At 37.9% G+C, this 26,073-nt stretch overlaps 1 long non-coding RNA gene across 1 annotated transcript in view; it reads right to left on the reverse strand.

The window, feature by feature from the left end:
- LOC135328798 (uncharacterized) overlaps positions 1-26,073 on the reverse strand; it is a 161,743-nt gene that overhangs the window by 52,288 nt on the left and 83,382 nt on the right. Inside the window, exon 3 of the long non-coding RNA XR_010389836.1 lies at positions 3,020-3,082. This is a non-coding gene — a long non-coding RNA (uncharacterized LOC135328798). The remainder of the gene's footprint in view (positions 1-3,019; positions 3,083-26,073) is intronic.

The raw sequence follows: 26,073 nt of genomic DNA on the forward strand, positions 1-26,073 counted from the left end.
ACTTCTGAAAATGCTGTATGCTGTTCCTATTGACCATAACTGTTTTCATAAATTGATTTTTTTTTTTTTTAGTGGGTGTTGTCCACTGCCCAGTTATCCCAAATTAGTTTGTCACAGACAGCATCCTTTGGCTACCTTCTATCAAGCATACTGCAACATCTTAAGTAGTTAATAACATGCCTTAAAGCTTTAATAGAAATGCCAATCACATTATCTTCTGTAATTATCTTTGAACACCACATCTAAATTCTGTACTTTTCTGGTTACTACTTCTTAGCTCAAGGGGTCCAGTACTCACACTGCCCAGCAAGCTACTACATAATTTAAAATCATCCATTAAAAGAATCAGAGACCATGCAATGATTACCAGGGAAACTGGAGGATGAAGGAACATCAGCAGTGGGTTTCCTTCAGTTGTCTGAACTGCTGGTGTACATCTTCCACAACAGAATTGCATCCTTCGAGTTTATAGGCTGAGGGGCTACTTTTACCTCAGTCATCATTCTCAGGTCAAAAGAGCTAGACGTCAGGACATGTATCCAACTAAAATTCCTTGGCTTAAATGCCATGATGCATTGTTTCAGCAGATAGGGTGGTATGCACATTCTGAGTAAGTAAGATAATATGCAACTAAATCTTTGTCTAACACTTTGTAAGTTATGTGACTTCACTTTAAACAAAGGTTAGTAGAACCTGAAATATATGATACCAACCCACCCCTTGGTAGAGTACTGTATATAAAACATATGGGTAGAGTGTAAAACTGCAGACCTGTGAAGAAGGAATAAGTGGCCTGTGATACCAAATGTATAAAATGGCTCCAAGAGAACCCAAAAGTGAGGGAGAAAAGAGCATCAGGAACACCTCCCAGTGACAAGTTTGCATATTGATGTCTAATTGCAACACCCCAACTTAACAGATTGGTCATCAACCTTAGGACACCATGGGTGATGAAAGAGAACCACCACCAGATAAAGGGATGGCTATATCCCGGTCAGTAGGCCAGCTGAGATAGCACAGCTCTATTAGCTTGTTATGGAGTACTGTGACTAGCTGGGTGATAAATAAATTCTTGGATTCCAAATAGCAGCCATGTTCCTCTGCCTAAAACAGAATTCTTTTTCCCAAACAATTTTGCTTATGACAAAGCCAGTGTCAAAAAGTAAACAGTAACACAGAAATAATGAAGCCTTAGAATCAAAAAGTCATCATCTTCAAGCTGAACAGTAACTCTACCAAGCAACTTGTTCTAAGTTGGCCTTCATTTGATTACAGGGTTGGACACAACTACCAGAGGTCCTTTACAGTCTGTATTATATGATTCTATGCAAGCTGCATGTCTAGCCTCCCATTTCAAAGCTTTCCCTCCTTCAGGCTTTTTCACAGCACTTCTCTTGAAGAGAAAAGCTATACAAAAGCATTTTTGATGGCAGAAAAAACTCTTACTATTTACTCATGTTTAAATGAAGTGTATTATAGAATAGAAAGTAGAAATAGAAGGTAATAGATTTTTAAAAATCCATTTGTAGAAAAATTCTTGTTGTTTCTTCTGAAAACAATTTCAGCAAATGGAAGTGGCTGTTTCAGTTCCAAGCAAATATGTGCCTGTGACATGGCACCTCAGTATTAACACATTGAAGAGACGGCACTCTTCCACTTGGAATGTGGGAGTGGGGTGGGGAGAACAGTGTGATTAACTACACTCATACATATGGAATTTAAAAAAAATCCATGCAGTCTTAGGTACTTAATCTTAAAGCCCCACATTCTCCACAATTTTCATTTAATTCAAAATCTATTTTTGCAATTGTTTCCCTTGTTTCATTTTCATTTTGAAATCCAATAGCAGTGCAAGCAAACAGTAAATTAGTCTGTAGTCATTAAAAAGACAAGCTGAAAGATGGACTAGCAATAAAATCAAAACATAGAGCCATATTGCAATAATAGAAATATTTGGGCCATCCAATGCTATATATAATTGAACTGCTAATACAGTTTAATCTTACAGTTTTTGTGTGCCTGATGTTAACATTATGAAACAAGAAAAATATAAGGAATTAAGAAATAAAAACAAGGTGCTACCTGTGTGGAGGTTTTTTTTGTTTTTTTTTTTTTTTTATCTTTTTAAACCTCTTGACAGATAAAGGCTGTGCAAAAATCTTCACATAAGTAGAAACTGAGTATCGCGCACTGCACTGCAACTTGTTTTCCCATTTTCAGCATTGGACTACAACGGGCTAGAACTGAAACGCCTGATTCAGAGCATAGGAAATACCCTAAGCTTTTATGCATGGTAAGATGGGCAGTAGCCTTTGCTACAAATTGTTTTAGTTTCAATAATCTTCCCCAAGGACTAAGCGCACCTCTAAGCGTATTGTCTCCAGCTGAGGGTGGGAGAGAAGGAGGGGTCTCAGAAGGCTCCCTACCAGTACTGTACATTAGACTGATTGGTCAATGTTACAAATAACACTTCAGACAAATCAATACTCTACAACACATGAAAAACAGGAAGAACTATCTAAGTGTGAGTAAATACTAAAATTCTTACCAAAAGCCAGATGTTCACATCACTTTTCTGGCAAATTCATGTACCAAAAATGAATAGAATTCACCTTCTATTTAATTAGGCCAGATGCCTATCGACATTGTATCTTTAAGGAACTTAAAAGTGTTAAGAGGAAACTAATGTAAACTAAAATGGGCATAGGAGACTCCAAAATGCAAACTGTTTCCTAACAGCATGATAAAAAGCATCTGAGTCCTTTTTTTCCTGGAAAAAATGACATTCTGGACAACTAGAAGCTATTTGCAAGTTTTGATTTGAGTTTCTTCAGTGCTATAAGACAAGAATAAATTTGGAGAAATGGAGTTTATCCATTTCAAACTTCCTGTCCTAGAATTCAGCACAAGCAGCAAATCTCCCTCAGGTTTGTGTGATCGTAACAAAATCATGCATTTCTGCCTAAACAAGCATTTCATGCTTAGAGTAACAAAATAGAGGGAAAGACAATTCTCTTACCTCAGCTCAGGTGTGAACAGTTCTGACCACAGCCTGAAACTCCTGTGAATTTTCTTCCACCACCTGTAAGGAATACATAAATATCTACTGAAGCAGGGAGAGACTGATTTTACACTGTTTAGTAAGAGCACTTACCAAAAAAAAAAAAAAAAAAAAAAAAAAAAAAAAAAAAGAAAAAAAAAAAAAAGAAAAAAAAAGAAAGTCATCTTCATGCCTATCACCAATCCCATTAAAAACTATTCAGGTATTCCATTCAAAGTGAAACATCACTAATTTGGGGGGGGAGCATTTTCCATCTAAGAATACCCTGCAGCATTAGGCCATTTGACTCAGTGATGGAAGATGCCAAAATATACGTATATCTATTTTAAACCATTATGAGACCAGAATAAAAAACTGAATTATTTGCACAGACTTTTTTTCTTCCAGTATTTCTCCAGTCTATAGAATAGTTTACACAAATAAATTACAGTTTGCTTATATCTTGATAAACAAAGAATTAAAGGGTGGTAATATAATTAATGCCAGCCAGGATAAGTTTATGGAAAATGCATCTTGTCTAACTTGACAAGATTAAAAGTTTGTCTTATAATAGCTTGATACAGAAGAATGTTATGTGGCTGAATTAGACCTTGTACCTCTTGAAATATTGACTGAGAAGCTAGAACGAAACAAAAATCAATGTCATGTGTTAATCAAATTAAAAACTGATTAACTGACAAATCTCAGTTGAAAATCTAAGCAGAAAACCCTCATCAGCAGAGTAGAGTTTTTAATGGGCTCCTGTAGGCTCTACTCAGCTTTTAATATTTTAGTTTTAAAATTAGAAAGGGAAAAAATAATGAGTAAAATCTGAAGATGAGGAGACTGAGAAAGTGGTAAACAGGAAGCAGGATGTGCCATGGATGCACAAGGACAAATGCTAGTGGAATCCGACCACTGGTGCAAGATGCACTTTAGTAGCACTAAATATAAATAAAGACAACTATTTTGGAACACAGAGGGCAAGGGGGAGGACATTTCTGAATCACTGCCTCCCAGGAGACCTCTGTCATGTTTAGCTCTTGGCTGTTTTCAGTATTTTGTTTTCTTATAGCTGATCAACAGTTTTTTTTTAAAAACACACTCAATTCTAAAAGGTAGACTTTGTGCATATGTGCGAAGGTAAACATATGCAAGTGTAAAGGTACACACACATACGCAGAAAAGGATGGTCTTCCTCAGTAGCAAATAGGCAGTGGGAATGCATGCTGTTTACACCGTAGGATTAACATGTTGCCATGGAGATTTGATTCATTTTTTTATGGATTGAGTGCCTCACCTTAGTGAGGAAACAAATGAAATGCCACTGTATCACAACACTCCAGTGTGATACACTCCGCGTAAACCAACAATTTCTTTTCTTTAAAAAAAAAATCTTCCTGAGGGCTGGAAAATTTTATTTACAAAAAGATATAAAACAGATCATTTGAAGATAACTAAAACCCCAAAAGTTAAAATTCTGTCATTTGGTTCTCAGGATATTACTGTAAACTCCAATTTTATTCTTCTTACTATCATATTTTTCTCTAATACATCCAGTCTGGAAAGGCCACAGTCAATTTGTAAGCACCTCTAAAATGAAATGCATACTTACAACAAAGTAAAAATATTTGCTTACCAAGTTCACAGACAAGTACCAAGTAAAAATACCTATGTGTAATTCAGACTAAATTCCAGTGGTTTGATTAGACCACATGTAAGTCATATGAACATATCAAATGATGATTTGCCTCATCAGGATCAGAAATAATGTGGACAAATTCTTCTTAGCATACTTAATGCTTTAAGCATCATAACCATTTTTGAAATTCCAGTCATATATGTAATACAATGGAAAACACTTGCTAGTGGAGAAAATACTGAATTTATAAAACTAGAAAATAATTTTTGCATATGATGGCCAATAGTTTGGCAGAGTAACTTTTCTGAAAGGGAAAGAGAAGTCTTTCTGAAAGGAGAATATCATCCTTTGTTGCCACAGAATAATTTCACAAATAATGAATCATTTTAGTCTTAGAGCATAACCCATGCCTGCTTCACAAGCACAAATCCCAGGAGGTAATTTTAACAGCTATTTAGGTTTAAAACGTGTGTAAAGAGAACGTAAGTTTCTTGAAAATGTCTCTGTGTAAAGAAAACATAAGTTTCTTGAAAAAAAATAAGAAAAAAGAGCTGTTGATTTAGCACCATGTCTTCCATTAAAACTTTGTATTGAGAATCTCAGTCATCACTTCTTTCACTTTAGAAATAGCTATGTATGTTTCTAAAAGCTGTACTCAGAAAATCATGACAAGACAATCTGAAGCTTGCTTAAATATTATATTAGAAGGCTACAATAACAGAGTTTTCTTATACTTTGATGCCATAGAACTGAAATAAATACGACAAAGATTTGAATAGTCCAAATAAATATCGCTGCTTCTATCAACTGATCAAGTTTCCTTTACTTAATTGCTAGTTGTTGAATTGCTAATTGTTGCTAGCTGTGAAGCTGGTTTGTTTTCCAGTTGCCAATAAATGTACATCATAAAAAACAGACTAAAACTCTTTATTTAATAAACAAGAGGGAAAGGTGATAGTGGAGAAAAATGTCTAGATCTTATTATGCATCCCAAGGTATCAAGAATAACCGAATTTGCTTTTCATCATTTGCCATATTTAAATTATAGTTCAGCAAAATCCATCAATCTGATCTTCCTGAAAAGGACTTGAAACACAGAGAGGCTTTAATAAATAAAATACTTTAGTGAACTCATGCTGAATATACAGACAAAAATAGCCTTTAGTATAAGATTATTCTCCTTGTCCAGAGTTTGTTTCCACCTTAGGTACCATGGAAAAAAAGGTGCGCAGGAGTGACCTGGGAGTTTAAGTTAATTTTCAGAAGTAAAATATAGTATAATTTCACATTATACTTAACTCTGCGTCCTTGCCAATTACTGTCAAAAAGTGCTCTCATTCTCACCCTCTATCTCCAACAACTTGTTTACACACCTCCCTTGCCTTGGATCTAGTGAGCACACTGATCTGACAAAAAAAGATTAAAAAAAAAAGGAAACACCATGCTCGTCATCTTTAAGAGCACACTACAGTAAGACTGAAAGGTGCTTAGGGACCGAAAGATACATATGTACATCTAGTTATCTTTCCAAATCCAATCCTCACATGACAAAAGTCCACAGAGTTCAAATGAATGATGAGATTCCAACTTGGTACGAAATAGCACGTACGCGTCAGATATGAATATAACCGCAGGCATCGTATCTAACATTCCAGCAGCTCCTGTGGAAAGTTATTCCCTGTGAGTAACCGAGAAGTAATTATCGCAAAGTTATTGGGTTATCAGACTTCTAACAATGTTATAATCTCTTTCATTATACAATTGATTTGTCATGAATGCTCGTAATACAAATACTACTGACCTCCTACCAGTCCTATAATGTAATTAAAGTTTCAGTTCAGGTTAGCACATTGCCCTCCTGTGCTACTGAAGACTCATCACAAAAGCCACAAAGTATCTGTAGTGTCATTTTTGGCTCTCAGCAGTATGAGACCTAAGACAGATGTTATTTTGCCACCTATTCTCTGAAATCTTACTTTCTCAGTACTTTGTCTTGGTGTTTTAATACCCTATGTTTCTTTATTTAGCCAAGCCTCATTTAGCCCAATTACACCATATTTCTCTGAGTACTGTATTTGCAGTTCTACAGTTCTGCTGTACATGCTTGCTGCATTTGTACCAAAGCAAAGCAAGTTTCTCCTTTTCTTTGTCTGGTGTTTTTCTTTTTGCTGATGCAATGGCCCAATCTATTTTCTAATTTTTCTGATTGTTCAACTTTTGCCTTTTCGCACTATAATTTTTTCCATTCATTTCTCTGGAGATTTTGCTGAACCCACCTGAATGTTGAGAAGAACATTCAGAGAAGGAAGTGCAAACAATCAGTCTTATTTTAGCAGCCCCCCATCCAAAGGTTAAGCTAGGTAGATTTAGTACTGCATTCTTATCTTCAATAAGCTGCAGTCTTCAAATGACAACATGAGAGCTTTGCGAGTATCCTTTTGAAAATGAAAGCCCTAAAATCTAGTACTCTAATACTTTCATTCAAAGTTGCTACTTTCATACAAATCAACCCATCTTTTCATTGGGTTTTTTTTCCAGCTCACTAATGCTTTGAAGTTTAACTGATTGAGGCTGACATGCCTGCTAACAACAGAGAGTTAATACAGTTCGCATACTGACTTCTGGAATTCTCCGACACCAATAAACTATCCATCTGTCTACAATCATTGTCTCCTGTGTCTACAGACAACTGCATTTTAAAAGCATTACACAATTTGCAACAGATTTTTTGTTTGTTTGTTTAACAACATTCTATTCTCTAGGATCAATTCAACATGATTAATCATTATAGAACTAGGAGAGAAAAAACAATACTTTAAAAGATACCCAAAATACTGGAAATTCTGCAGTGTGATCGTTGAAGTATGTCTTTAAGTGAATAAAAAGGGAAGATAATGCCAGGAACAAACAACACTGAAAAAATTAACAACATCCAAAATAAGTTACACAATTAAAAAGAACCTCCAAAGCAAAAACTTGGTCAAAAGGAGTAAAAGTAGTAAGTATTTCAGGGTTTGGGGTATTCCGGGCATACAAATAATTGCATTACCAAATAAGGAAGAAGGAAAAAAAAAAAAAAAGCAAGCAAAATTACATAATATAAGAATACAATGAAAAGACAAACCAATCATCATTGCCAGAAATGAGGAGCAAATGCCCAAGAAGCCCTCTGAACTGTCTTTGTATTTAGCAGCAGCTCTTGCCCGTGCTCGTCACAAACAGGATGCCTCCGCATCAGATACAGAGAAACGATCCCAGGTGCAGAACAACAGGACCAACTTGGACTGCAGTTACACTGCTGTAAATCAGGAGTGACTTCAGTGAAGTCAAGGGAGCGAGAACAGATCCAGACGATCACTTAGCAGCCACGTATACTCATAATCCATTCTCTGATAGGTGACAAGAACATTAAGTACTAAATATATAGATGAATTTTTAAAGGGAGACTTCAGGATCCATACTGTAGTTCTCTAACACCCTGCATCTTATCTCACCATTTAAATCTTTCAACGCATCTCCAGAAATCATGTATAATTATTATACTCAGTATATTGCCAGCTGCATGAGTGTAAATGATTAGATGAGATTTGAAAACAGGCAAGAATCAGCTGTCTAGTTTATCCTGCAGACCACAGCCACTTAGATCACAAAAATGACAGAAACAATAGGAGGAACAGACACTAATGTGAGGCAAGAGTTACAGTTTCAACCTTAAAACTCAATTTACTAGTAAGGACAATTGCATTTCCCAAAACGGTGTCAATCTGCTCACAAGAACAACCCTTGCAGTAACTTGCCTAGTTGCCCTCTCATCTTTAGGGAGAACAGGAAGTACTCTATACAGTGCGAGGCTTTTGTACAATACTTTCAAAGCAAATTTAAGGACTATGTAACTTTAACTGTGAAATTTGGAACAATTAACACAGAAGATTTGGAGGTAGGAGAGGCTGACTAGAAAATATGTAACTTTCACATAAATAAAGCTCACCTTATACAGAAAGCCTGCTAACAACTCCTGTGCTGCCAGTTGCTTAACCAGGTTCTCTGACAAGAAAGATCTTCTTTTGTTCATGACAAGCCGTTACCAAAGATAGTGGTACTTGTATTCATACTTTAAAGCATTCAGCAGGACAGCTAAGCTAATCTTAAAGAGCTCACTGCACCCCAAAATGTCTCTCTCGCTCCTTTCTCCATCCAACCTGCTCCATGCCTGACTATGCAGTCCTGTCTCCTCCCATACACCAGTTCCAGCTCTTACTTGACTGCACTGTGTGCTGTTTCAACTCGGTAAAGACAGCAGAAAACAACTCATACTCTCTACTGTGTTTATTTCCTGCAGGCCTAGTGAGCTGAATCAACTCCTTGTGGGGTCAGATGAGCAGAACTGGTGCGAATAAGACTAGAACCACACTGGCAGAAGGGCAGAGGGAACAAGACTGCATCTTTTTGTTGCTGCAAGCTGTTAGATCAGCTTTGTGCATCTCAGCTAACTTTACTCATAAGGAAGAGTGACTGGAGATTCAATTGAACTTTATATTTAAAGAAAAATGTTTTGTTGTTTCAATAATTAAGGAGCAAGATAATACCGCTGGGCTACTGACTTCTAAGGGCTCTTCACTGGAAAGTCACTCCTCAGAAGAATGCTCTCGCTCTCCAGAACAAGCGATCTGTAGCAGCCTGGTGTCGCTGCATTCAGGGAGGCAGGAGAGTTCAATCGGAGCCAGAGAAACCCTTTTAGCATTTTTTTCCAGTTTGGTGGCAGAATTTTAGCAAAAGAACTTCCTCCTCTCCACATGCTCCCTGTGTACATCAATGTTCTGCCCATGACTGCACAAATAAATTTCAGTCCCATTTCTAAGGCATCAAGTATTTCTCCAGTGTGCTTCATTTGGAAGCAATTTAGGGAACATTGGATTGAAATAAGATGCAAAAAGAAAGTTAAGTAACAGGACTGAAGATAAACAGAACTAGTTTAAAATACCCAGAGAAAATTTCTTTCAAGAGCCTTATCTTATGGGCAAGCACAATCTGATGGTAAAAATGTTCATTCTAAGAAAGCGTAAAGCACAATACTTACTAAAAACTTAATATTAGGGTATTTTTTCCTAAAATCATGAAATATATCTAGCTATAAAATGACAGCTGTATAAATATAAAAATGCATTCAGCTTGAACTCAGGGCATGGTCGCAGGAGTCTCTCTCAAAACCCCACTTAAGTAACTGAAATAATCAAATTCAAAGCAACAGTAACCGAGTTATATATGCCAAGATTTGAAACCAACTACGTATCATTAAAGAGATACCTTCCTCTTTTTTAATCCACAATTAGTCACTAGAAATATACCCACAAGGTTTTTAATTTACCATGCTATTTCAAGAAATAGCAGAACTACAGATAAAGATTATGCTACCGCCATTATTTTCTTGGCACTGAGTTTTAACTTGCTGAATTTCTTCTGGGGATATAGTTCTTTATTCTGTAGAGAATGGTACTATTAACTTCCAATAGCATGATTTAGTAATTTTTGTTTATATGAAGCTACCACTTCCATAACTTTTTAGACCACATGCACATACATGTACCCCTCCTCCATTTCCATGCATACTACTAATAGCCAAAATAGTGCAGAAAGTGCAGATTAGTCATTTCAAGGAGGATGTATAGAGAAACTGATAAATGATTATTGATCCATATCAGATGTAATTAATCACTTTCCCAAGGACATTTCCGTATTTCTATGCTAAATTCAGGCTCAATTGCGAATAATCACTCTTCACCACACTCCCATCCAACTCTCTATGTGCCACTGGGCCATGCATCAAAATGATAGGTACCACAGATGATTTATGGATGTATTAGAAATTCTATATTGAAATAAATGTCTCATACAAAAGAAAAAAACTAATATATCTAAAGAACACCACAAACTACAGTAATACTAACAGAAACTATCTTGTCTGAGTTCAGATGTGGTTTCCCACATCATCTTACAACAGGTTATGACAGGCAAGGGTCTGTAAAGTTCAATATGGGATCACAGTCATTATTAGTAGCCTAACAGACATTATGTTGAAAGGTGCTAACGGCTGCCAGGGGCTGAGCCCAGGGTCCAAAGACAATTTCACACCTCATCAGAGCCTGTGGCCATGCCAATTACTCCTTTTGCCTTAACAGCGAAAGTAATCAAAGCTCCTGTATGCAACAGCAGCAAACAACATGGACAGCTAGGACAGAAGTGAATCTCACTGCAAATACAAGTCAAGAGGTATTTGTTGGAGGAAGTGCACTGACTACCAGAGCTAGGAACACAGTCCTGATGGAATTTTTATGGCACAGAGTTTAAGCATGTGGAAGCTTCTGAGCAAGAAAACTGGTAGTGATTGTTTCAGTAAAATATCTTACTTTCTGCCTCCCTTCCCTTGTTTTTCATGAATTAACTATACTAAGGCAGGTCACAGCTTCAGTCCATCAATGAAAAAATGAAATTACTGAGGCAGAGTCATTTCCAGCCTTTTCTGGAGTGACAATATCCTGGTTAAACTGGCAAAGTGTTTGAGGATTGTAACACTAAATGTTATTTCTGCTGCCCACTCTAGATACTGGCCCTATTTCTTGACATTCTGACAGTCTGACATCTCAACATTTTTATAATGGAAAATGGAAAAGTCTCTCCTCGACCACCAGGAAAGCATGATCCATACTGGCAGCACTGCAGTGCAGTATGAGAAGGCATACCAAAAAGTTTCTGCACACAGCACATAACAGGCCTGCGCATTTAAAAGGTAAAACATAGAAGAACATATAGGTTACCACTGGCTCAGCTAAACAGCTCATACCCTGCTCTTGTATCAACAAGAAATGGAAAAGCTCCTATTAAAGCTATCTCAACCAAGCTGACACCAAAGCAGAGCTTCTCTAAGAACACTTGCAGGCAGCAACCACCTCATCAGGTCCAAGAATTCCAGCCAGCTCCACATAACAAGTTCCAAGAGGCGCTCTCAGGCCTTCACACCATACAGTGCCCTCAGAAACACACTAGAACAGTTGGGTGTTTGGTTCTGGAGTGTTATTTGGTTGGTTTACCAGCGTATATGACACAGCAAAAATGCTTAGCAGAACAGCACATTTTTAAGGCAACTGTTTGAACTTAAAAAAAACTTAAAAGTTCTGATGAACTGGTAAAACAACAGCAAATTCTCAGGCTTGGACTTTATATGCTAAGTTTCAACTGGGCCTGGAATTGATTTTGTTTAAGAAACAAAACACACTCCTTTCCAGTTAGGGGGGAGATCTGCTTCATAGCTCCTTTTCAAAGTAAGACAGGGAAAAGACCCTGGGTCTAGTGGATCATAAGTGTCAAGGAATGAAGTTCTACCCACCTAGCAAAACAACAGGAAGAAATCAAACGTACAGTTTCAATGAGGCCATGTGTTGAGCTGACTATTCTGAAATAGTCTGATTTTAATTCAAATAAGGGGGAAAACTTTACTGTAGGTAGGGTTCCTTTTTAAGAAAAAGATCTTTTAACAGAACAATTTACCTTCTGAAAAGATGTTTCAGAATAATCTTTTCACATAGACTGCAATTTACAAACTATCATGTTTGTTCATGATAGACACAATATTTGTAGTGATGAATCACACCCAAGGTATGTTGCCCAAATAAGGTTTTCACTGGGAATCCGGACACTTGCAGGCAGGAAAGCATAAGAAAAGTCATCATCTCATTCTAGAAGAAAGTAAGTGTCCACTGCTTTACTTTTCATTTTCCTGCTTTTATTGACATGTGTTTCTTATCATGTCTATTTGACCCCTGGAAAGGCACCCCAGAAACTCCTTACAGAGAGTAGTTCAAAAGCTTCAGAAGACTTGTTACTCAATTGAGAATTAAGCTTCCCAAATCACCAAGAAAAAACAAAGTGCTAGATTTCTACTTCGTAACACTAGCTTTCCCAGAATGCTGCATCACTGTAAGAACCCTAGTGCTAACTTAAGTATCTCCAAAAAATTAGTTTGCACTTACCAAAAAACCTTGTCTTTCCCTATAAAATAATCATTTTTGGCAACCTCAAGCCATCCTGGAAAATCTGAAGCATCAGAATCCAGATGAAATCCACAAGAGCTTGAAGGTAGAGCTGGCTGGACAAGCTCTCCAAAGGCTACGGAGCTCAGCTCTAATAGAGACTCACAACGACTACAAATCCCACTGCTCTCAAAATACAAAATTCATTACTACATAAGAGCTTTTTCAAAACTGAAGTAGCATGAAGAAGGAGCAATAAGTTGGAGGAAATAAAAATAAATCCTATAACTATCACTGGAAAGAAAATAAAGGAAAGCTAGAATAAATACTTGCCTTTACATTTTGATATAATTACTTTTAAAATAACTAATTCTTTACACTCCTTACACTTTAAAAGAGGAATTTCCAAAGGCAGGAGCAGGAATTATATTCCTAACTCTAATGGTTCTTCAAAATATTATTTCCCAAATTTCATATTTTTAAAAATATTTTAAAAGGTTAAGCACAGTACACACTTGTGGCATATTGCATCATACGTGAGAAACAACGACTATATCTTCCCCCAAACTAGATTTTCCATTTTGTTAGTGCTGTAACAACTTTTGCAGTTGCACAGTTCCTGCTTCTGTTCTCTCATTGATGTAGTGCTGAACATAGTTACAGAAGATTGTCACTGTTCCTCCTCCATACTTTGAAACTAAACCGTGCACATGTTTCAGTATTATCTTTAATTCTTGTTTTCTTACTAAGTAGCAGCTTTACAATAACGCTGACAGCCACAACACGGACCTAACACCATTGCTTTGCAGTTCACTGTAACCGTGCTGTGTGAAAGCAAATCACCCCAGCAGCTTTTCTGATCTTATGCCTTATTCTTCAAGATGTAAACTGAACGGATTTTATTTATTTATTTTTATAGCAAGCCCATGACACACTGAAAAACCTTCAGCTGAACTCCCCAATCCAACCGGTAAGTGTACATGTATGGGGGGTTAGTGGGGGTGCAGAATGTGAACAGGGGGACACCTTCTCCTTTTCCTTGTTAGTGGTACATCCTATTTCACATACTGGAGATTCTGTATACTTGAAATATATAAAAATTGATTAATACTCTACATGCTTTTAAAATAAAAACTGCAAGCAATTAACTGAAGGACATAAATCTTCCCTTACTGAAAGAAGGAGCAACACACCTTGTAATTAATGGACTAAAATGCTATAGGATCTCAGGCTTATAGGAAGTCTGTTCCCCCATAGTGCTTTCCATATAAATATGTAACAATTTGAAATTACGTTATTTCAATACATGAATAATCTCAGTAGATCACTGTGGTAGATACTGATGTATTCCTGTTAAAATATTTTCAATGGCTATAGAACCCATTTACATTTTTACACGTTTTTGCATATTTTAAAATATGCATTTTTGAATTCTGCCATCAACAATCGATACATATTCTAATACATAATTTTAAATTACTGGAGATTAATTTGATTAGAAACTACTCTGTAATTGACATGAGTTCAGTAGAAGTTATGGGCACCTGTTCTAGATACAGCAAAACTATCTGAAATCTCATTCAAAAACTTAATGAAATACTACCAGATAGAGCAGTACTTTAACTATTCTATTTAACAGCGACAGTACTTATAAAAACAGTTTATACTCAGTAATATCATTCAAAAAAATAGCAAGCAATTACAGGAGAGGTAACAAAAAAAATTCTAAAATACAGTATTATTTATAAGCTTCCATATTGTCCATCCTCATAGCTTCCAAATAAAAAAGATGTACTGCTGACCCTACTGAGGTATTTTACTTTGGGGGTGCAGAGGGTGTTTAAGCCTAAGAAAAAATCAAGTTCCAAGTCTGTTGACATCTCTGACCTGTTTCTCAAAAAGGCTACAGTAACTGTGTTGGTTAAAAAACAACAACAACAACATCAATATATGCTTTCTGTAAGGTAGACTCTGGATTATTCAACTAGGTTAACAATGAGATGAAAGTTTCAGTAAAATATATTCAAGCTCATGTCTCATGTCAATTCTAACAGAAAGTTGTAATTGCTACATGTTTATAGATCATCAGTAGACAAAAGTGTTCCAAAACTGCTTAAAGGAGAGATTTCCACATTTGTCCCTGTATTTTAGACATCCTCTCCCTCTCTGCTGACTGTGCCAGGTTTGTTTTAAACAATGAGACAACCAGCTTCTGCTGTGGGGAACTTGGGGTCCTCTCCAACAATTTTAGGGTCCATTTTACATCAGAAGCAAAGTCCTCTAAAGGCAAACAAAATTGGGCCATCTAGTCTTAGTCTAATACAACTAACAATCGAAAGTTATGATACTACATTTTTAAATTATTTTATAGTATATAGTATAATTTTACAATTATAATAGTCTATTTTTATATACAGTAGATTGTAAATTTCAAAAAACCATGGTTTGGTTGACTGCCTCCTTTGATGCTGTAGTTGCGCACCATCTCTCCATATCGTGATGGTTAGGACCTTTCACAGGATCCCACGTGGAACACCCCTGAATTCACTTTATTAATGAGGGACATTGCTGAGGTGTAGGCAATGAAGAGATAAAGAAATGAAATATTCATGGCAGAAAGCAGTAAGACAACATAGCAGATTGAAAATTAACCCTTCCAAATAACATGCCAAATTACTGTTTGAGCTACAAGTTGGTGGTAGTACAAAGCATAACTGCTAGGCCAAAGCAGAATCAAGTGCTGTTCAGTATGTAGCTCAACATGAGTCACTGCTATAGCAGAAGCAAAGACAGGCTTCTGGAAGTCCCTAGAAGAGTCTTACCAGAGATACTGCCATCCTGAACACACGGTAAAAAGTTTGTAAAATATTGTATAGTCTTGCCTTTTCATATAGAATGATGTGGCTTTTGAAGTGAAAAGCTGCAGTTAAATTTACCATATTAAAAACAATAAAATATTGTTGGCACAAGCAAAGAAGATGGCATCCGGTATTCACAGATGCAGTTTGGTTAAGAGATGTTTCACTAAAGAAAGTGCTGTGTTGATGAGGTCATTAATGAGAAATAACAGTGCACTGACTCATGCTTTGGCCTCATTTAAAAAGAGACTGGCACAATTATCCAAGCAGATTTGAATCAGAGAAAGAGGGAGCACTAATTTTGCAATGCTGACACTAAACTGACCCCCTTCAAAAATATTTATTACGCTTTTTCATCTCAGGAAACTTAAATATGTTTGTAAGTACCTGTTTTGCATACACAGTAGACTGGCTTACAATTCTAGTTTATTTTGCTTTTGCAAGAAATGCCATCAGCACCATAAGAAAACAGTAATGCTTTACTGGGCACAATTTTTATGAAGTGTGACTGTTTGACTCAGTGCGATATCTCCCTGCATCCTTACCAAACTAATTACAGATATATTATGACACTTACGAGAAACACGATTGTTGGTTTCCTGAGTTTTAATAAATTACCCATGTCATTTTATTCAGTGCTGTTTTTCCTGTTTGTGTTTAGCAACACATATCCCATCAATTATTGTTTCCAAGACAACTACATCTGTTACATGTAAAAATAAAGCATGAAAACATGACAATGTATTTGCCATTACAAGATACCTTATTTCATAATAAAAATATTTTTATTGCACATCAACCTGTACGATCACCTATTACTTTCCAAAACTCATTAAAGCATAGCTACGTGAACAGAATAAAATACTTTCTAAAAATCAATACTCAAATTTGACTGTTACGCAAACCTTGCAATAGTCAAGGCTCCTAATTTGTCAATGAAGTTACACAAAAGAGGGAATGCTTGCTTTTCTGGACTAGGACTAGAAACTTGGTTATGACTTAAAGCTGACTGAAGTATATGGGAGGCTTTCTACTAACCTCTTCATTCTCATTCAAATGAATCGGACTATTTCTTTTCTGTATGGATTATTCGGAACAAGAAATCTGAAACAGAAGGCAACAGAAAAAGGACTACTTGAACAGCTTCAAGAGCACATGGAGGACTCTTCAAAAGACAAAATTTCTTCTTCACCTACAGGGAAGCAGAGTATCTTGGCACTGAATGCCGGAAGATGGGGGCTGTTCCCTTTCAGCTCAGGGGCAGTAGGTGAAGCAGCTGAGCACAGAACCCTAAGCACAGATTCCAAGACCTCTCCCCTGGCACTGTCCATGCAGCCTATTATTACTGAGTTACACACTGTGAGGAATTATACATATTTTACTACCCTCAGCTGAACTCCATGTCAATAAAGACAGACTGTTTCACATGATATACCATCATATTTTGACTCTGAGCTGCATTTAGGTTTTTTGGGGGTGGGTGGGGGGGTGTTTTTGTTTATTACTCATGTTGCAGGCCCAATGTAGATAAAAGAGAATGAGTTAAAGCAGGCTGCACTGGACTGCACTCTGTCACTAATACAATTATTCACTTGCTTATAATTGTGGGACAATTTTTTTCCATAGAATAGGAGAAAACTGAAACTGCTGCATTGTTTAAATGATATCTCATCATTTGAATTCTGGGTGCAGAGTTCAATATAGTTAGAATAAAACCATTGTCTACTTCTAAATGAACGCATCTACTCTGCAATTACTTGGAAACAAAAAAGACTCCTCCAAACACAATTTTTAATAGTGGTTCTTCAGAACAGATTCATACTGCAAGCCTCAAATTACAAACACACAAAGTATCCCCACACTCCTGCAGGAGACCATGAAGGACTTCACTCTGAAATGGAAGGACAAAGGGCTCAAAGGTTCTATCTTAAAAGAGAAGTTTCATGGGAAATTCCAGGTGAACTGGACACAGATTTCCTGCCTCACTCCCCCAGCTCCCAAACAGTGGCAGAATGCTGGGAAAAGGATTCTGCAGATTTGGGGCTGGTGATATGGGCTGGATTTAATATTCCACAGTAGTCTACCATTATTTTACTGAAAAGAGAATTGGGGGTTTTTTTGACCCTGTGCTGGCAAAAACAAAACATCACTAGGAAAAAAGCTGATCTAACATTTGCATACATCAACTTGAATACATACTTGCTTTCTTCCAGAAATTTCATCATGTTTTGTACTGGCTCCTCAAAATTCATTATTTCAGGTATAAAAAAGCTAATATTGAAACAATGCTTGTCCCAAATCCTTTCTTACAAACACTGGTTGTGAAATTATGTAACTAAAATAGATGAGATCTAAGATCATGCTCTGTAAATAAGAGAGAGAAGGGGGGGGAAATCAATAGATTAGAACTACTTTCTCCGATGCAATTAAAGCAATCCCTTTTTTATGTAAGCTGTGCACTTTTAAAGTGCACTATTAGTAACAACACTGTGTAGGTGGCTATGTCCTCCAACTTAAAGAAAACTTGAAAAGTAATGTTGGAGGTCACCTGTACATCTGCCATGGTAAACGTGAAATTCTCCTTGGTGCCGGATGGAAGAAAATCCACAAAAGTAGTTTGCCAAGCAATCTGAGCTCTGACCTGACAGACAAGTCTCAACAGTTTGCCAGGCAGAAACGAAGTGAGAGTGAGCAGTAAGCCAGCTTCTCCAGATCAGTCTCTTAACAGCCCCGTGACTTCAAAAAAAAAGTTTTGGCTTTCTCTAATGCAACTGCCATCATCAGGCAAGACGATGCTGGACATAGGCAGGTACTCCATCTCCTTAATATCTACCAGACACTTGATAGCACAAAACCAGACATGTCCATACCACCTAAATGAACTCCAGAATGGTAGGTAGCAAAATCCAGGAGAAAAGATAGCAAGGGAAGTCAGTTGGAGGCGAGACTCAGCTTCCTCAGAGGCAAACGTGCAGAAACTCTTCCATCCTCTGCAATAGCTACAGGAGGACTGCTCACCATAATGCTGCACAAGAGAGACTGCCATGTAGAGGGAAATGGTACTTTGTGCTTCTGGCGCTGAAACATCAGTGCTGGAGGAACACATTTGTGAGGCTGAATGACCGAAGAACTGTAATGGTAGGGACTTGGTCCAGTGCCAACACTGGAACACAGCCAGTACCATCCTTGATGCCTGTAAATGACTTCAGGAATAATGACAAAAACCCAGCTGATGCTGCTGAGCCACATGGAAGACTGGATTTGCGGTGTTTGCTGAGAGCCTTTACCAGGTGGTCTACAGTCAGAAATGACTTCTTTAGGAAGAAGGTCACTCACCAGACAAAACTTCCCAGTGGCTCCAGATACCAAGATATCTTAATCATAGTCACAGGAATACTTAGGTACAGCACAGATACTAAATGACAAAGACAACAACTGTCTCCTCGCCTGACTCCACTTAGGAGCTTCTGGGGGTGATGAGACAACAGTCCAAACTGGGGACACATCACAGACTTGAAGAGATAATTCTTGATGGCTTGAGCTATACGCATACATTAGCTGGGCCTCAAAAGGCTTGCCTACGGGGCATGTCTGTCACAGCCAGGGCATTACAGACTGCTAGAACACAGACCAGATAAACGAGCACAGCCACTGCCAGCAGCACACAGTCAAAAGGAAGCCTTAAGCCAAGGTAAGGAGATTGCAGCATGGAGCAGTTACTACACTGCTGGAAGAGAGTTTCATAAGCAGCATTCCATTTCAAATGGACAGGAGAAAGGAACGGAAGTGACACCATACACATCTTACATGTGACACTAGGCAGAAAAAAGAAACAAAAGCACAGGGGACAGGGGTGCAGGGGAGAGAGAAAACTAGTCTCAAATGATTAGGCATAAATGTATCCATTATTAGAATGAACACATGGACACAGAAAAAACATGCTCCTTAAAACAGCATGTAGGCTCCATCAAAAGGTTTCACCACTCCAAAGGAATTTTGCTACAGTCCTCTGGTTAACGAATGTTGAGTGCCGCCGAAATGTATCATTTAGATACGCTTTGAGCTGTGCTATGGTTAATGGAATAGTGCCACGGCATAATTACATGACTGTTCAATCTAAAATCATCACAGCTATTGAAATGAAAAAGTTCTAAAAAATAAGTAAATAAAAATTCTGATAACATATTTCAAATATTTTTCATGAGATGCTTCTGCTTCCACTCTCCTGAGCGGACTTCCACCTTTCTTGTCTGCTATGAACTCACACTGCCTAACATGTCAGTTTTGTGTATGTAACAGCTAGTCTTTTCATTGAGAAAGGATGACCTCCACAAGGAGACAAATATTATTAGATTTACTGTGATGAAATTTTGAACTGTTTCCTATATTTGCTTTAATAAACAACCACTGCCTAACCAGCTTCAGATTTTGAACTATGAATGAGCCTGGTAGCCATTATATGCTTATGAGGAACAGTTACAGTGCACTAAACACTTTACATGAAGATGACAACATTTTAAATATACATGCACTAGTGATTATTTCTTGCAGCAGAAGTAATGTTACAGGAAACTGTACATGTTGCTGTATCATAGAGAAGAAGGAGCAGACAGAATTATTTACCAGGGGACCATGTTTAAACAACTGTTCTTTGCTAGCCAATAGAGAGGGAAGTGTACCGGGACGGCAGCACTGCAGTCCAGTCATCTGCTGTACTGCCTCAATATGCATATGCTATTCCCGAAAGTCAAATGCACAGAAAGCTATGAAAGCTGAGGAAAAACTGGAGCACCTGTTCAGCGTACCAGCTCCATGAGGTACCATCTCTGATGATATCCACCCGAGTGTGCAATTAGTTCACCTCAATCTATTTAAATGCTTTCTGACACCGATATTCATATCCCCCAGATAATCTGACACAGCTTAGCTGCATCACTGTAACAGTTGGCTGGAGTCAATCCTACCTCACTTCTCAGTTCTAAGATTTTCAGATCATAAAAAAAAAATCACTAAATCAAAACTACACTTGATAATGTTGAGCAATTTCTAAAATAAATTTTAATTTTAAATAGCAAATAAACTCGCATTTTTCTCTGATGATACACACACTCTTCTGTGCCTGCAGACTTCAGCATGACCATGGCTCACAACATTTGGCCATCATTTCTGATACTCCAAAACAAAAGTTTTGCCAAGATAATAGTACCTTCAAAACACCACACATGTACAGGCAAAAGATGGACATGGGCAAGAGATTACATAACAAGAAGCCTATTAACCTTGGGCATTCTTAGGTAGATTTGAGACTGGTTGATATTAGAACTGCATTCTCATTAATTCTGAGCTGGGTTACAGTTTTCTTAACTTGCGGTGAATTTCATTCCCGCTAGGAATGCACTACCACTGAGACGACATGCAGTGACATTTGCCAACGTAATATTGCTATGTCACTAAGAAGCATTAAAGCATACATAGCTCCTTACATGTACTACAGCCCTCGTTATTGGCTGAATTCTTGAAATTAAAATAAGTACAAATATATGTTGATAATTTTTGGTGCAAACACTTTATTCTTTCCAGATCATGCTGTATCATCTAATTTTATAGTGGAATAGTTGGCAGCTACTTCCATAGCTAGACTATATTGTTAGTTTTTGAGATATTGATGCTGTTATACTTGATTAAAAATTCTGAGTATGGTTTTTCTTCATGAGCTGATTTATACATAGATTGGGCTGTTTTATTATGTCAATGCATATTTTATGTAGGTAAAAATGTGTTTGATCTGAAAGACAACAACTAGCTGTTATAAGTAAGAAGAAAATCTGATCACCATGAAATTATTTAAAAATGCTTTTGTCTAAAAAATTTTGTCCAAAGGAAAAAAGAAAACTCATTCTAAGATTGTTAATCAATGATGATCTAGCTATAAACACCACTGTAAAATGTTCCCACAGAGTGCTACCGTAGTCATTCGGTATTGTGTGATTTCTAGCCTTTGCTTATCTGAGTTAATCAGATTTTTTGTTTTAAACGATGTAGTTACAGTCTGCAACACAATTACTGTTGATACTGATTTACATTACTAGATTCTGGATTCTAACATAACATTTCTTCTAGAAAAGAAACACAAGCTTTTATTGACATGGAAAAAAGATAGAAAATTGCATTTGACTCAGGAAGAAGTCTCTTCCACTGTATGCATTCTGGTCCTGTGTACATTACCAGCACATACACCTTCCATGTGACATTTCCCTTCTCCAGAGCAAAGAAGGGAAGAAGATAAATTCTGATGGGATAATGGCTGACTGGAAGATCTCTGCTTCAGCTGTAGTAAACTGATATCCTGTGTATGACCTAAAGAAAGCTGATATTTGCAAGTGGCTAGAGTTTTGCTAACATGAGAAGAATGAAGAGATTTGAGACTCTTGGGTGCCATGACAAGCTTTGGAAGAGACTTCCTTTTCACAAGGTCAGGCTCTCACTTCCCTTTCCTGTGCAGCATCTCCTTTACCTTCTCCCTGTCCCAGACCCATCTCTTCTCTGCTATGACTCTGTCACACTTGTTTCTAACCTGATCCCATTCCTACACCTTAGGGACTGCACTGCAACAAACCCAGTGTCCTAGCCTTACTCTCGTTTCCCCAGGAGCTCCATTTTCTTCACTTGCTCAGCACAGCCCACTGACTCTTCCTCTCACCCCCATTACATTTAAGCCATGTCTAGAGGCAGCCAGATATGCAGCTCTCAGTTCCAGTACTGGTCTCACACAGGCCTGAGGTAACCACCAATCTGCTGTGCCTGACCACTATACCAGGTGGCTCACGAACACTATTATGGCCTGTGAGAGGCCGTAGCACACTAAGAAACCTCTGCAAACATGACAGCCTGTAAAACCTAAGTTTCAAACAGCTCTAACACCAACACTACCACCAGCCAAACTACATTTCCACTCTAAGGCTTGGTGGTGCCAAGAGGGTCTCCCAAGGAAGGCTTGCCAGACTGCCGAATGATAAGGGGTTTTCCCCAGCATCATTACCAGAAACAGCTGAACCATTTTGGCTGAAACTGTTACAACTGACCATAAACTGAACAGCAAAAAATCAGCCTGAGTTAGGCAAGGCAGGTGCTTAGAGGCAGCCCTCACCAAGGCCAAGCACTCAGTGGGAGCTGCTGGAGCACCTCTACCCTGCAGGGGGAACTCCTGCAGCCCCAGGGCCAGGCTGGGCCCAAGGGCTCCCCACCACTCTGGCTCCTGCTGCAATAACCTGGCCATAGGGAGCCAGGACTTCGTCCCAGGGAACACGCACCCTGTTTTTAAGGTAACATACAGAAAGTCAAGGAAGGAGGTGAGGGGAAAGCGGGAATGCTAACAGGCACACGAGGTCAAAGCAGCCAATGTGTTCCCAAGCCGGTATTTTCTGAAATGAGCAAGCACCTCCCCCTGCAATTATCATTTCAAAAGCCTCTCATCATACCAAAAACCAAGAAAAAAGGCCAAAGTTTACAAACAAACCAGCTTTCACACAAACTTTTCCTTCAAATCTAACAGAGAAAAAAAAACATATATACACAACATGGACTCCTATAAACAATCTGCAGATACCACAGGAAACTCCACAGCCCACCTTTGGGTTCGGCATCACAAGTACACCGGGAAAATTCTGACTTTACAATTCCTTTCTTAATAGAAAGAGGGGGCTGTTTTTCAGTTTGGCCCTGAAAATTCAAAGTATCTGAGAAAGCAGCTATTAAATACCAAATGGTGGAATACACCAAAAAAAAGGAGCAAAACCAGTGTTTACAGACAGCATTAGAAGACAAAAGCGCACTGCTCACAGCTTCACAGAAAGTAATGAGATGTAGCCCCACAGAGAAGGCAGCTTTATTTTTAGCATCAAAGCCTTCCCCCCCCCCCCCCCCCCACATAAAATTGTGCCTCTCTTGCTTTCCTGTCAGATTCTTTTCCCTTAGAGATCTCCCTCCCAGATGTGGATATTTTTGAAAATTTTCATTTTTAACAGCAGAAACAAAAAGCCAGCCAGCTCCCACACACACACAGCCTGCACTCCAAGACCAAGTAAACCTCCAGATACTGTAAAGAGGTCACCTCCAAAGCTGTTAGCTTCCTTTATATTCTTTCAAGAAACAGAAAAAAGTATTCTACAAGAAAAAAGTCACTGGAAAAAATAAATACAATCCAGTCTTACACTTTACATACTTCCTGAATATTCTCAAATGAGCATCAATAAAAGTTGTAATGTACAGAAGCCCGAACTTCTGAGGACCTGTACAGATCTGCTAATCACTGAAATCAGCTCTTAACTCAGAAAGGGAATCTCTTCCAAGCAAGTACATCCCATTTAAATGATGAAATAGCCTCCTCTTTTCCTTCCTTGCTTCTGAGGCCAAAGGTGAGCATGTTTTCCCTCAATCTTCCTTTCAAGAAAATTCACTGTGGAGATGCTGTTCCTCAGCACAACTGGAAAAGTTCAGAAAATTGAATAGAATTTTTCAATCCTCAAGATTTTGTTCCCCAAGGTAAATACTTTGGATCTCCATAATTCAAATGTGTTGCCTTATCCGTAACAAAAGGCAATGCAAGCAGCATTGCACAAGAGTCCACCTATGGCAAAGACTTTCTACTCTTTTGCATCTAGCACATTACATCTTTCTCCTTGTAAACAAAAAAACCTGCCAGCTCCAGCAGTAAACTCTAACTTAGCTCTCAAGCAGGAAGAATGCCATATGACTCTCTAATATTCAAGAACAATCCATATTCTATATGCTGACTTGCACTATCAACTGTCAGACAACAAAATAGCATTAAATCAGGTTCCATGCTCATGTATATTGGTAACCCCAGGCTCCTTTGCAATCCTGGGTAACCATACTTTTGTATAATTTAAGGTTAAGGCAATATATTGCACGTTCACAGGCTCTGTTCTGCAAGCACACTATCTTGCAATCAGAACAAACTCGTAATCTTCCCCCTATCTCCAAACACAGGCACAGCTGTACTGATCACCAAATAATAACGGATTCACAAATCAACTTAATCACTGCTTTTGAGTTTCATGGTAAGAAACAGTATTAATGCAGAACTAATGCTAAAGACTAGGCTTTGAAGTATAGACAGGCCCTGAAGGGTTATGGAGAGTTCTCATTTAACTTTAATGTGAAGGCTGAAGTTGAATCACAAAGCAGCTCAAACACAGTAACACGTTCTATGTCACCCTGCTCTCAGTATTCCCTCAATCTCCAGAATCTAATTTTCTACCGGGCTTAATATATACTCCAGAATCTAATTTTCTACCAGGCTTAATATATGCTCCAGAAAAGTGCTTATAGGCAGAATTTTTAATTGAAAAATATCAACTGCATTTGGAATACAAAAATGACCACCTCTGAGCAACAGCAGAACTACTTAGGACTAAATCATTCCACTCTTTTGTAAATTTTAACATAGATCTGGATAACGTTGGGCCTGGAAAGGAACAGATTCAGTAATCTGTTTATCTCAGGCCTTGCAAAAATATTTGATCGCTTTTTTTGTGCTCACTTTCTCAGTCGTATTACAGATAAAACACACTGTCCAATCCTAATCTGAAGAGGTTCATAAATAAGTGCAAGTTTTAGAAGATAAGCCCTAAGTAAGCTATAACAACATTTTTGAAAAGGACCCAACAAGACACTATCTCCTGCTCCCTGTGAAGGAAAGAACTCATGTTTGTCTGAACCAGAGTTAATAAGTTCAGCAGCCAAAAACCTGTGACAGGTGGAGGCTTAAGAAGTCTACTTCCTTAAAAATTGTTAGTTTGTATCCTGTATGGACTTCATCTACTTAGGGGGGAAAAGAAAAAAAAAAGTTAACTGCATGTGTTATGGCTCCATTGTTCATGCCCTTTGCATACAAACCAACAGTGAATGGACTACGGCACATTTTTATAATGCTTTTCATCTAGACATTTTCAAAACACTGCAAAAACATCTCACAGCATTTCTGTTTGACTTGTCAATATTTGGGCTTGAAGAGCTAAGATAAAGTAATAAACACTGAAATATTCAAGTACATGCTAGGATTTTGTGTCCTCCCATTTTTAGTAGCTAAACTTGACATTGCTTGCCTGATTTTCAAAAATACAGAGCATCCTCAAAACCAGCTGAAGTTAGTGGGGGATGTACACTGTAGCTTAGTAATACAGTACCACCATTGTTAGTATCAGACCACAGGCTTTGTACTGAGTTTGCAAGGCCTCAGGACTGAGGCTTGTTAGGCTTGCTCTATCTGAACTGCTTGACATGCCTGCAGCTTTGTTTTTATTTAGCTTGGCTCTAACAGCACTTTTTTTTCCCTCCTTCTGACCAGGTGGCTATGCCTAACCTGTTTCAGCCTTTGCTTACTTTTGTGTAGCACCCACCATAATTTTATACAGACAGTAGTAATAAATAGCTATACAAAAGGAGGTACTTACAACTAGCATAATTATGTAGTATAGGCCTGGTATG

Source organism: Dromaius novaehollandiae, chromosome 6, assembly GCF_036370855.1.
Source record: "Dromaius novaehollandiae isolate bDroNov1 chromosome 6, bDroNov1.hap1, whole genome shotgun sequence".
NCBI classification, from domain to species: domain Eukaryota; kingdom Metazoa; phylum Chordata; class Aves; order Casuariiformes; family Dromaiidae; genus Dromaius; species Dromaius novaehollandiae.